Here is a 14043-nt window from a genome sequence, read left to right on the forward strand (position 1 = left end):
TGGAAGATGCAGCAATAATATGTTGCATATGTGGAAGGAATGGGGGCATTTATAGCATTGACCAACCTTTCACATCTGCACTCTTGGCGGGCTTGCTAGGCTTATGCTCTGGGTATTACAGAGCATTTCTTAGGAAACTGAAAATAAATATATTATGGAATTCAGTGTTCTGTGTGTCACTAGTGTTGTCCTGGTGGTCTGTCACGCCTGTTGCAAAACACACTGTTGGCTGCAGGCCTAAATTCCTTAAGGGGTCCCATGATATCCTTTGAAACTGCAGGGATCTCACAGAATGGCTTCTATCTTGATAATAATAAGAGCAAATGTTCATTGAACTCTTTCTGAGAGCCAGGAATTATGTTTAGAGCCTTGCTTGCATTCTTTCCTTTAAACCTCACTAACCCTTAGGAAGTAGGCGCTGCTCCCATTTTCCCAGTTAGCAAACTGGGACCTAATGAAATTGTGTAGCTCTCTAACAGAGCAAGGGAGTGACAGAACCGGGAATCAAGCCTGGATCCCTCCAAGTCCGAAGCCTATGCTTGTAATGCGCGTTCATGGCCCTTTGTTTCTGGATGACCGACGTAAACGTAGCATAAAATCATTCCTTGGTGTTCATCTGTTCACAGTGAAGAAGTATACGGCTCCATGAAATACATATTCAAAATGGACTCCACCATCTAATTCCTTAGCTGGAAATTTTCCATCTGTACTTCAAGCAAGCGATCCATTTGAAATATCTCTTTGAAATGGCATCGAGTAGGAAAGACATTTCCATCTGAACGTGAGTCTGACCAAGGACTGGCTGGAAGGCCCTGGGAGACAACCCCAAACAGGTCAGCCATAATCAGGACACCCAGACCAGGGGAGCAGGGAGGTAAATGGACACTGGCCTTCGTGGCCTGTGAGCCAGAGACCAGACATCTTCAAGCAGGATCAAGGTGGAGATTAAGAGACCACTGGGGCTAGAGGGGGCTGGGCAACCAAAAGGGTGTCCCCAGGAATAGAGCGAAGCGGAATCATCTCTGTGATACTGAGTCTGGGGGAGGGGATTGTCTTGCAGAATGTAGCAAGGACAGCTTGGCCTTCATCATTTAGTTCCAAAATAATTCTTATCCTGGGATCAGTGAGCCTTTAATATTGCCTGGGATCTGAAGAGGCTGCGCAAACAGAGAGCCTGGGGCCTCCAGGAATCGTTCTTTGGGGAGGGTGGGAGGCACTGGTGGATTCGACACCAAGGCTCTCAGATGCACTAAGGAAAATGGAGTTGGTAAGTCCAGAAGGCAGAAGAGGGTAGCAGCTGCCAAATTACTATACCGAACAAATCATTTCATCTCTAGAACCTGGGTTTCCTCTTGAGATGATTAAACTGGATGACTTATAAGTTTCCAGCTTTAAAATTCCTTAAAATTCCAGAAGCACTATTCAGTAGTGGAACAATTTACTTGGATAAGCAGTGAGTTCCCCATCAATGGTAGTATTCAAGAAGAGTAAGAATAGCCCCTTGTCTGGTATGGCCCTAGAGAGAATTCCTACATTAGGTAGGAAATTAAGATTTGACTTTGAGTAATAAAAACAATAATAATAATATTAATTATTATTGGTTAGGTAACATGTGCCCAGCACTGTTCCAAGCATTACACATATCTTATCTCGGGTATTATTAGCATTCCCATTTTGCAGAGGACACTCAGACCAGAGATCGCAAGTTGCTTCCCAGAGATCTCACATCTAGAAAGAGGCAGAGCCGAGATGGAGAAAACACGTGGCTCTGACTCCCCGGCATCTTAACCGCCACCCCTCATTTTGCCTTCAGCCTCTGTGGCTGCTGGGATAGGCATGCCTTCCCCAGCCTGGGTTGTGAGTGTGAGGTGATGCAGTGCCTCCCGCTGGAGTGGGGTGGAATGGGGACGGTGGGCTTGCCAAAAAGGCTGCTTTCCCAGGCCTTGCTGGGGGGGAGAGCAGGAAGGAGCGGCCATCATGCTGGGAACCTCAGATGGTCTGGGCCCCTCGCACCCACCACCTTCCTTCACAGAGGGGAAGATAATGCCCTGACGGTGAGCTAACGATCCAGATTCACACAGCAAGTAAGATGCAGAGCTGGGAAACCAGCTGCCTTGTGTCCTGCCTTCCAGGCCAGTGCTTGACGTTTTGTTTGATTTTGTTTTTAGGGAAGCAGGTTACTGTGGGGGCTCACATACGTCACTGACAGTCCCTCTGTTCTGAGATCCAAAGAGACATATTTTCTCATGAGGGCGCACGGATCAACCACAGCAACCTGGGGATTCACCAGCCTGGTAATTATTTAAAGTTCAGTTTCTGCCTATTCTAAAAATTCTTACCTAATCTTACTCCCTTACAACCAAATTCACCTCTCTTACTGAGCCTGAATCACCATTTCTGCTTTGAGGCAAATCTCCTTACTAAGAATGACCCACAATGACATATTCCTGCCTACCATGCTTTGGCCCCAGCCATCAGGCCACCATAATTCTCCCTAGTCCTTACCTGCTGGGGCTGGGACTTCCTGCTCACTGGCAGCCCTGAGGGGACAGCCATCACTGGAACACTAAGTCTACAAACTACATTTATACCTCATTTGGAAACCTGTGACCCGCTCTCCCATTTAAGCTTCACAACACACAAATTCCTCAATATATTTTAGGCTCATAAGGGAATAAAAATTTCATAAAGGTTCATAAAAAAAAAAATCTGTGACGGGTAGGAACAGTTTAAAATTCTCCCCTCATCTACCCTTTCAGTCCTAGGGAACTGAGTTAAAAGCAGAATTATTCCAGGGCAAAGATTCTTGCCTATACTCTCTTCTTCCTTCTTGTTTCCCTCCCTCCTTTCCTTCCTTCCTTCCTTCCTTCCTTCCTTTTTATGTTCTCTTAGTTCAGTGGTTTTCAAATTTGGGGTACAAAATTCTCAATTTCATTATGATTTAAAGAGTGCCCAAGGCCTGTGTAACTTTAGGTCACAAGCTGGCTTAAGGACTAGCCCTTTAGTAAGTGCCCTTCAGGAGCCTGGAGCACATCCACAGTCAAGAGCAGGCTTTGCAGTCCACAGAGACCTTGGGCAGGTTTTTTTATCCCTTCTTAATCCCATTTGTAAAATGGGGATGGTGATGGGGCTCCCTCACGGGAAATGTTTTGGTGAAGGGGGCATTAGTAGGTCTGGGTGTCTGTGCCCTGGTCTCTGGCACCTGCTGCATGTCCCTCCTCACCCTCAGATGAACTTAGAGACTTTGTCAGCATCACCCCCAACTGGTGTCACCTGCCCTTCAAGCCCAGGGACTGTGCCCAGTGCCCCAAAGCCAGGGCCGAAGCCCTGTTCTCCATTGCTCTGTGGACCAGGGAACTCTCAGAGTTTAGGGAGACAGGGCTCAGTCCCCCCTTTGCTCTCCCAGGATGCTTTCTTTTTGCAAAAGTAAGTCTTGGATGTGATTCCATGCTGGCATATGTAGATAGAGTTCATTCATTGAAACATTTCCTTAGAATACCATATACCATTTTTGGACGTTTGTTTCATTTTCTAAGGACTAGATTCCTGGAAGTAGAATTGCAGAGTTAATGTGCACATTTAACATTGTTGTCGACATTGGCACTTGGACCTCCACGAATGTACAAATCTACATTCCTACCAACAGAATATGAGACTTACAATCTGATATAAAGGCAGAGCCATCGGGAGAACTAAATCTGAGCAATGGGTCAGTACTAGACCCATCCGAGCTGGAAAGGATGAGACTTCTGCCCAGAGGGTGGGAGGAAAGGCTCCCTCCTTCATTCTGAGGATGGGCAGAATAGGAGCATCCCCCCAGCAGCTCACGGTGACATAGAATGGATTACTTAGGAACCCAGGGTTGGAGGATGCTTCCCACTGTTGCAAAGGGAGAACAAAAACCTTTATCTCAATTCTGCAGCAAGAGGATCACAGCCTTTGGTACTCAGTCCCTTTTGGATCGAGGACCCCTTTTAGGATTTGATAAAAGCATGGAAGCTATGCCCTGAGTACACACACATTCCCACCCCTACATGTACATGCAACTTTGCATATAATTTCAAAGAGCTAATCCAAAATCTCAATGTGCATGAGACACCATGCAGAAAGCCCAAATTGACCTTCTGAAGGCTATTCTAATCCTCCCAAACAAGGCCATCATCACCTGCTAGTGCCAGCTGTCCCACAGCAGCTCACAGGTTCATAAGTTAGTCCACCTGAGCTCAGCAGAGACCAACGGAAGAACCACTCAGCTGAGCCCAGCCTACACTGGTCAACAGCAGAATCATGAGCTCAAGAATATTTGATGTTTAAACCATCATTAAGGGGCACCTGGGTGGCTCAGTGGGTTAAGCCACGCCTTCGGCTCAGGTCATGATCTCAGGGTCCTGGGATCGAGTCCCGCATCGGGCTCTCTGCCCAGCGGGGAGCCTGCTTCCCTCTCTCTCTCTCTCTCTCTGCCTGCCTCTCCATCTACTTGTGATCTCTCTCTCTGTCAAATAAAGAAAGAAAGAAAGAAAGAAAAAAAATCATTAAGTGTGGAGATGGTTTATTATAAAGTGAAAGCTAACTGATGCTGTCTCCCTGAAGAACACTTGGGAATGCTATGGGGGACACAAAAGAAGACTGGAACAAATGCAAAGATGTTCTATGCTCTTGAGTAGGAAGAATCAAGATCCTGGAGATGTCAATTTCCCCTAAATTATTCTATAAATTTAATAAGCTACAAAGGAAACACAAATGGGAACTTTTGATAATCAGAAGAGCTGATTCTAAAGTTCCTATAGGAAAATAAAGTCAAGAAGAATCAGGGGAAAATCTAGAAGAGAAGAGGTAGAGTAACTGTCCCTATCAGATATTACAACACATTACAAAGTTTCAGTAATGAAAAGCAGGCTCACAAATTAACAACATATCAGATAAACAGAATAGGAAATCCAGAAACATATCGAAGTTTATAGAGGAGTTTGATATATCCTGAAGATGACCTTTTAAATCAGTAAAGGAAACAAGTGTTGTTCAATTAATGTCACTGGGGAAACTAGCTAGTCATCTGAAAAAATACAAGATTAGGTAATCACATTTACCTCAAGATTCCAATGTAAAAAAAAAAAAAAAAGAAACCATGAAGAATTAGAAAAAAAAAAGAATCTATGTGCGTGTTTTTTTTTTTTTAAATAAAAACAACCCCACAACATTTGCTGTCATCTGATAATAACACAAAGGTAATCAAAACAATATGAACGAGTGTTTTCGAACTATACTTCCAACTAAGGACAACCCCAAAGAAAAACCCTGTTTGCCTTCTTGAGAATTTCTCACTTCATCCATCATTTCTAGTTGGAGATACTTTCAAGCAGGGTAGTATTACCTCTTTTAGCATGATCCGACCCAGTTGTTTCTCGACTTTGTTTTTGGAATGAATCTCTTCTGCATCATCTAATACGAAGTTCATATATTCATCAAAACCAATGGTATGGTCCTCTATCTGAACATTTACTTGCTTGTAAAGCCACACCTGAATCCGAGATCTATTTTGCAAGTATCTGAAGATGAGGTTGATGGGCTGCACCTCACCTTCCACCCTTTATGGGCCTAGCCATGGTATGCCATGGGGAAACCTGACAAAGAGCCCACTCTGGTGTAGTTTTTTAAAGGCTTGGAGTGGGAAAGGTTTGTCTAATTATGATATAAAACACAAAAGTCGGGCGCCTGGGTGGCTCAGTGGGTTAAAGCCTCTGCCTTCAGCTCAGGTCGTGATCCCAGCATCCTGGGATCGAGCCCCGAAACAGGCTCTCTGCTTGTCAGGGAGCCTGCTTCCTCCTCTCTCTCTGCCTGCCTCTCTGCCTACTTGTGATCTCTGTCTGTCAAATAAATATATGGGAACTTTAAAAAAACACACACACAAAAGTCATAAAAAGATATTAAATAGAAATAGTGGTAAATTGTATTATGTAGAATTTCTAAATTCTATGTTAAAATTACCATAAGCAGACTGAAAAAACAATCATGAAACTGGGATAAACATGTGCAGTTCATATCATAGACAAAGGTGAACTTCCTTAATATATAAAGAACTCCCACAATTCAATAAGAAAAAGCTTTACAGGGGCACCTGGGTGGCTCAGTGGGTTAAGCCGCTGCCTTCGGCTCAGGTCATGATCTCAGGGTCCTGGGATCAAGTCCCGCATCGGGCTCTCTGCTCAGCAGGGAGCCTGCTTCCTTCTCTCTCTCTCTCTGCCTGCCTCTCAGTGTACTTGTAATTTCTCTCTGTCAAATAAATAAATAAAATATTTAAAAAAAAAAGAAAAGAAAAAGCTTTACAACACAATAGAAACAGGAGTAAATGATATGGCTACCTAGGTCACAGAAAAGGAAATACAAATGGCTCTGGATTTTTTTTTTTAAGGACTATTTATTTATTTGAGACAGAGAAAGAAAGAGATCATGCATGGGTTGGGAGAGGAGCAGAGGGAAAGGGACAAGCAAACTCTGCACTGAGCTGGGAGCCCACCGTGGATCTTGATCTCTGGACCCTGAGATCCTGACCTGAGCCAAAACCAAGAGTCGGATGTTCAACCAACTGAGCCACCCAGGCACTACAGTTCTAGATATTTTAAAAGATACTCAACCTCACTCATAATAAAAGAAATTCAGGTTAAAATTAGCCTCAGAAAATAGTTTCCCATCTATGATATTGAAGATATCTAAGAGTTTTATAATATACTCATGGGAGCTTGTGTGAGGAAAAGGCACTTTTACACGCTGCTGATGTGAGTGTATGCTGGAGTCACTTCTGTAAATCAGTTTGGCATTATCAAACAAAATGGCAATGCATATAGTCTCAGAAACCCGAAATACAGATATATTCTGATGCATGCAAATAATGCGTGGACAGGGTTTTTCACTGCAGCATTATTTGTGATAGGATATAATAAAATCTTATGCAGCTGTAAAAGAAAAAAGTTCTTTTATGTGCTGAAATAGATCTCTAAAAAGTAAGTGGAAATAAAGTGTGCAAATATGCTAACATTGGTAATGAAACAATGTATGCATGTTTATTTGCTTATATATGAATAAAAAATAACTCGATATGTATACAGGAGCATGGATTTTTATTCTGCTTGTGTGTGTTTTTTCTTAAACTTACATATATTTACTCATCAAATAAGCTAGCACTGTCTTACATGTTTAAATTCGTAAGTGCAAATCCGTGTTTAACAAAAATTATATTGTTAGGCTGATGAATTTTATTTTCAGAGTTATATTTTGTAGTTTATTGGCTTGAAAATAATTTCTAGGATCTTTAGGCAACTTAAAACCTTGCACTGATTGATTTGATTAGTGTCTGTTCACTGGATATGCAGATTATTTCTAAGCAAAATGGGATACCAAGACATGCATCCTAAGCATAATTCTATATACTTTTGCTCCTTTTTCTATATGCTACAGATAGCCTATATCTTTGTGTCTTTTAATGAATGTATTCATTTTTGCCACTTGGAAAAACTGTACTATAGGCCATGCATGTGGTGGCAGAAAATTGTATTTGTGTCCTTGTGAATTCCGTTTGTCTGCTACAATGCTAATGGGGGACAGTGGACCTTCACGAGTATTCCAACCTCTGGTTTTCTCTGCGAAACAGAAGCTGCTTTGCTTAAAAGTTATAATCAATGGACATGACTGACTCTATGCTTAAGAGCAATAGTTTCAGAGGAATGCAATCGTGTATGCTTCTGTTTTACCAGGAAAAGAGTAGTTTTTTCCTAAAAGAGCAATATTTACATTGGTTTTGGGGGGGTTGTTTGTTTGTTTTTGGTTTGCTTGTTTTACAATTCTATAAGATGGAGGTGACTGATAGCAATGAAATGTAATTCTTGTCCCTAGATGTTCACATTCTGTCCTGATGAGAAGAAGTTCCCACTCTGGAAGAAGCTGGTTTGGCTTTCATTCATGCATTTGTTTCAGTATTCTTTTACTTCTATACACTTGTGCTTTTAAACTTCTCCTTTGAACCAATTATAATCGGCCTTGTTCCCTTATTGAATCAGTGAAATGAAATATTTTTTTTTTTAAGATTTTATTTATTTATTTGTCAGAGAGAGAGCGCGAGCGAAAGCGAGCACAGGCAGACAGAGTGGAAGGCAGAATCAGAGGGAGAAGCAGGCTTCCCGCGGAGCAAGGAGCCCGATGTGGGACTCGATCCCAGGACGCTGGGATCATGACCTGAGCCGAAGGCAGCTGCTTAACCAACTGAGCCACCCAGGCGTCCCAGTGAAATGAAATCTTGAACACGTTTGTGTTATACCTGTTTGTGAGACACCGTTTCCCCTTAAAAAAAAAAAAAATGTAGGGGCGTTGGGTGGCTCAGTCATTAAGCATCTGCCTTTGGCTCAGGTCATGGTCCCAGGGTGCTGGGATCGAGCCCTGCGTTGGGCTCCCTGCTCCTAGGGAAGCCTGCTTCTCCCTCTCCCACTCCCCCTTCTTGTGTTCCTACTCAATGTCTCTCTCTGTCAAATAAATAAAATCTTTTGTAAAAAAGTATCTTTTAGGGGTGCCTGGGTGGCTCAGTGGGTTAAAGCCTCTGCTTTCGGCTCAGGTCATGATCTCAGGGTCCTGGGATCGAGCCCCGCAGTGGGCTCTCTGCTCAGCAGGGAGCCTGCTTCCTCCTCTCTCTCTGCCTGCCCCTCTGCCTACTTGTGATCTCTGTCAAATAAATAAATAAAATCTTAAAAAAAAAAAGTATCTTTTAATAATGCATAAGACAGAAGCCCTGATCATTACAATTCATTACAAAAATGGTAGCCTGGGGCATTAGAGTTTAGTTCTTTCCCTAGTCGTCCTTGAGAACATCTACAAGGCACCTGAAAGATCAGTAACTGACATTGACCTTTACTGAGGTAACCTGGCCCATCCCAGCAAGGGGTAGCCTTGGGCAAGTCAATTCCTTTTCCTACACCTCCCCACCCTTCTAGCTGGGTGGGCCTAAAATAATCCCTTCCCACCCTACACCCTCAGCTGGACCTGGATCAAGGGTCCGGGCCCTGAACCCGGGTAAGTCTAGACCTCAGCGTGCAGCTTGGGCGGGGGCAGAATGGAGTTGATAAAGGTCAATACCAATTTGCATGATCTTTCAATTACAGCTCACAGACTTTCTCCACTAGGATTAAGAGAATACAGTTGGAGTCAGTGCAGGTCAGCTCCCGGGCTGTGATTATTGATATTATCATTGTTAATATTCAACTTCTCCCCACCCCCATTTATCTCCCTATACTCAGCAATTTTCCCATGTCCTTACATCTCCTATCTGGGAAGATTCAGGACTGCATGCAAGAAAGGGAGCAGAACTAAAAACAAAACAAAAAAAAATTTTTTTTTTAAAGATTTTATTTATTTGACTGAGAGAGATCACAAGTAGGCAGAGAGGCAGGCAGAGAGAGAGAGGGAAGCAGGCTCCCTGCTGAGCAAAGAGCTCCATGGGGGACTTGATCCTAGGACCCTGAGATCATGACCCAAGCCGAAGGCAGCGGCTTAACCCACTGAGCCACCCAGGCACCACCCCCACCCCCCACCGCTTTCTGCCCTGCGACAGAGACATCCATGTCCCTACCTAATTGCTTCGCTTCCTCTCACCTTGGCTTCCGTGCCGCTGGGCTAGCAGCCCCCTCCAACTATGTGGAGAGGATGTGGCCCGGCTCACCCAGCCCAGAGCACTCTCCTGGACCACACCTGGCCTGTGCAGAGACAGGAAGACAAGGAGGCTTTGTGTAACCCAGCTCCAACACTTGTAGCCACTGAGGCCCTTTCCACTGGGCTGAGAGATGGCCAGCCCCCATTTCCTGTGTCCCTTGGCCCCTTGCCTTGGGTGTGGGCTAGGAGAGCAAGCATCTGCCCAGCTCCCCTCCCTTCTTCCCCCACAACACACCACAGTAGGAGGCCCATGCATTCTGCAACGTGGTCTGTGGAAGCGAGGGCTCCCTGGGAGCAAATGCCCACATTTCTACATGGGACCTGTGTGACCTTGGGTCACCTCTTAACTTCTCTCCTCACTTTGAGGATCTTGACACAAAGGGCCAGGTTGATGGGAAATCTTGAATGAAAAGACTCTGCAAGTTACAGTCCTTCACTTGCACAGGATGCCATGGGTGTTTCCCCCCAACTACCAAGAACTTGCCCCTCTGAACCCCCAAATGCCCCCCCATTTGCCCTTTACTCACCTCCACCTAGACTTCTAACTACCTACTTACTGGCGTGGGGCCTGAGAGTCAAGAGGCCTGATATGACTTAAAAGCATGGATTTTAGAATCAGATCTACCTGGCTTCTGACCCGGGGTCGGCCCCACTCTGACCTTGACCAAGCATATCTTATTAGAAAAATGGAGGTAAGCATACGCACCATATAGGTTTATTGGCACAAGGATTAAATGAGAAAACCCATGGACAGCCTTTGCTTAAGACCAGGTTCCAAGGAGGTCAGCAAGTAACAGAGTAAGAAGACACAATGACACACATTGTCATTTGCCCAGCTGGCCTCCAACTTGCCTTGAGGCCTGGCATAGGGTCCACGTGTTTCCCTAGTTCCTGGCACTGATGCCAATTTACCCCATTTAAAATTTTTTTTTATCATTTCCAGAGAATGTTGGAAGGAGGATATTAACAAACTGTAATATCATCTAGTCCAGAAGTTTTCCTGTGCGTGTTTTGGCTGATTTCTGTTGGTATGTGGAACTAAACTGATTTCCAGACACCCATCTCGGTCCAGCCAGTTCACGCAGTAACTCACATCGTCCTGCTTCTGCTGGATTTTCTAAGAAAGCAATGGACCCTTCGACTATTAGCAAGTTTTGTCGCCTTCAGAATACCTCTTCATTTGTGCTTCATTGCATGGATCACACTGCGCATAAATAGTGACTACAGTTGGGTCTTTTTTTTTTTTCCATTGCATGGAGCTCAGTGCAGGGTTTGAACTCACAACCCTGAGATCAAGATCTGAGCTGAGACCAAGAGTCCAACGCTAAATCGACCGAGCCACCCAGGTGCCCCGTGATTTCGTCTTTACCTTATCCCTAGCCTAACAGGGAACTCCTCCCCTCTCTCCCTTGGGTATGTGTGAACTGCTCGTGTGAAGCAAACGTGGCTAACCTGTTAAGGAAATGTCCCTTTACTTCCTTTATTTCTACCTCTCAGAATTTGTTGTTGTGTTTTAGTCTGGGATAGCTGTTTAATTTCATCAAATAATAGTGTTTCAGTACTTGTTGAAATGATAAGGTTCTTTTATTTTTCCTTCTTTGACCTTATGACAGACATGATGGCTAGAGATTTTTCTGGAACTCTACTTGGGAATGAATAGCTCTTTTATTTTATAGTCAGATTAGTGGCTATGCAAGAAGGAGTGTTAGGATATTTAGATGCCCATGTGGGGAAAAAAAAATTAAGTTTGAATATTTCTTTGCAACCACATAAAAATTCTAGATGGGTCAGATTATACCTTAAGAAATGCTCTATGCTAGTTGGCAAAAATATTGGAAAATATTTTTGTAGTCTTGATGTGAGAATCATAAACAAGTTGTAAAACCCAGAAGCCATAAAAGAACAGACTGAGAGACTTGGCTACCTCAATATCTAAAACGTCTTTATGATGAAAGACACCACAAAGAAAGTTAAAGACAGAGGAAGAATGGAAGGAAACATTGCCAACACACATCACAGGCGCTGGATTAATAATCAGAATATGTAAAAGGAGGGAAAAGAGAAAAAAGTACTTGACTAGGCAAATAAAGCTCAACTTCACTCATAATATATAGGATGTAATGAAAACAAGGTCACAATTTTCGTCTTCAAATTTTCAAATTTTAAAGAGATAAATATCCAGCGTTGGAGAATGTGCCTGGCTGGAACATCTGGGGCTTTGGCGCCCCCCTCCAGAAGTATTTTATGTCAATGGCGCCCCCTGCAGCACGGCTCCAACATTAACTAGGAGGGAATTCAGTGGGGCAACCCCCGCACCCCACCCCTGGGGTGTGGGGGGTGTCGGGTGGGGAGCAGAACTCAGTGCCTGCCTCCTCCCTTGGAGGTCAGTAAGAGTTTTTGGCATATCCACCAAAATGTCAAACTCCCTCTGCCTCGACAATTCTTTTTAGGAATCCAGCTTTCAGAAACACATGAGTGTGCGACGTACATAGAGATATATACAAAAGGATGTCCATTGAAGCCGCTTTCTATTGGGGGGAAAAGGAAGCAAACCATCAACAGAGGATTGTCTGGACAGATACTGTTCATGAGATACGTGGCAACTCCTCAAAGGAATGACGTGAATTTATGTGTACTAACAGAATGACCTTCAACATTAAATGTCATGCTTAAGATGAATATGAATGAGAAAGAAAATCCCCCAAATACCTATTATTCCATCCCACGTATATATATTAGTGGGCGAAAATGCATAGACCAGGAACTGGAAGTCCGCCACGCTGGGGGAGCTGGACTGGACTAGCTGGGCCCAGGGCTGGGGGACTGGTGACAGGGAGGAGTTTCAGGCTTTACTCCGCATGCTTTATTCCTTCGTGACTCTACCACCACGAGAAAGTATAGCGTATGTGTAGTTTTCTTTGCAGATAAAAAATATTAAGAATCCCTGTGGGTTCACTTTTTCTTTGACAACTTCCCACCTGGCTGAGCTACTGAGGAATGTCCTACTGAGTGTGAGACATTGTTGCCATTCTAAAAAATGTCTTTCTGAGCTAGATTCTCTGGGCCTCCTTATCCCCAGGAGAGTTTTAGATCCAGGTCCGCTAGGTAAGCCCAGGAATCCCGGTGCCTGTGGCTATTCTCTGGAGGAGGAAGTGAGGAGTGACAGTCCCTGGCTAGGGTGGTGGCTGTAGAGGGCATCTGCACAGCCATAGGCAGGAACCAAGAAGGCGGCGAGGTGGCCTGCACCTGCAAGGGTTCCAGGGAGCCCCGGTTGGGGATGCGTGGTGGATAAGGGTCTGCACTAGTGGATGAGAGGGGTGAGGCCAGCCACTCAGAACTCTGCAGCGCAGAAGGTATGGCTGTAGCTTCCAGTTTTTGTTTACACTAACAGTTAACTTATTATTATTTCTTTTTGCACATTTTGTGTGGGGTAGTGTTCAACAATTGTGTTCTAAACTGGAGGGGACATGGAGATTTGAAGTTCACTGAAAAACTCACCCAACTCTTATTCTGGGTTTGCTTAGATGCAGAAAGAAAATCCGGCCCTCAGGGACCAAGTGTATATCTATCCTTATGGAAGGGCTGGCACGCAGAGGTGGGAGAACTGGATTCACATCCAGCCTCCGCATTTACCAGCTACGTGACTATGGGCAAGGTTCTTAACATCTCAGAGCTTCCGTGTCCTGATCTACAGGAGGGATATAGGAGGCACCCTTCACAGAGTTGCAGTGAAGACCAGAGAGGTTGTCTGTGTGGAAGTAAATCATCAAAGCTGAGCTGCGGTTTATTAATCTGACCACACTTCTAGACCGTTAACCCCTGGAGGCAGACATAGGCGATGTTGAGAATTACTTCTCCGCTTCCTCCTCCAGGCTTTATCTAACACTATCTAGTACAGAGCTTAACTATTTGCTGAGCACTGTGATTCTGACTTTTTTAAAGATTTTTTAAAAATTTATTTATTTGACACAGAGAGGGAGAGCACAAGCAGGGGGAGCTGCCGGCAGAGAGGGAGGGAGAAGCAGGCTCTCCTCCAGGGTCATGACCTCAGTGGAAGGCAAAGGCTTAACTGACTGAGCCACCCAGGCACCCCATGATTCAGATTGGGGCTCTGGGTCTTTCCTAGCCTTCAAGCCATTTTACAAGTGTGTAAATTGTAGAGAGCAATTAAAATAATTCTCATGTACAGATATTCAAATGATTCCTGTTACAGGTTCAGTTACGGTGTGTATGTGTGTGTGTGTGTGTCTGTGTGTGTGTAAGAAGCCAGCTTGTGTGTGTGTGTGTCTGTGTAAGAAGCCAGCTTCACCTCCGCCCTTCCTTGCCAATGTTCCAGATGTGTGTCTGTCCTTC

At 44.3% G+C, this 14043-nt stretch overlaps 1 long non-coding RNA gene across 1 annotated transcript; it reads left to right on the forward strand.

Annotated features, from left to right (window-relative positions):
• Nucleotides 1-839: 839 nt before the first annotated feature.
• Nucleotides 840-9369, forward strand: LOC131828772 (uncharacterized). The gene is made up of 3 exons (XR_009352565.1): nt 840-2054; nt 2169-2294; nt 7888-9369. It is a non-coding gene; the product is annotated as an uncharacterized LOC131828772 (long non-coding RNA).
• The last annotated feature ends 4674 nt before the right edge of the window (nt 9370-14043 follow it).

The sequence above is a fragment of the Mustela lutreola genome, chromosome 4 (genome assembly GCF_030435805.1).
Source record: "Mustela lutreola isolate mMusLut2 chromosome 4, mMusLut2.pri, whole genome shotgun sequence".
Classification (NCBI taxonomy): Eukaryota; Metazoa; Chordata; class Mammalia; order Carnivora; family Mustelidae; genus Mustela; species Mustela lutreola.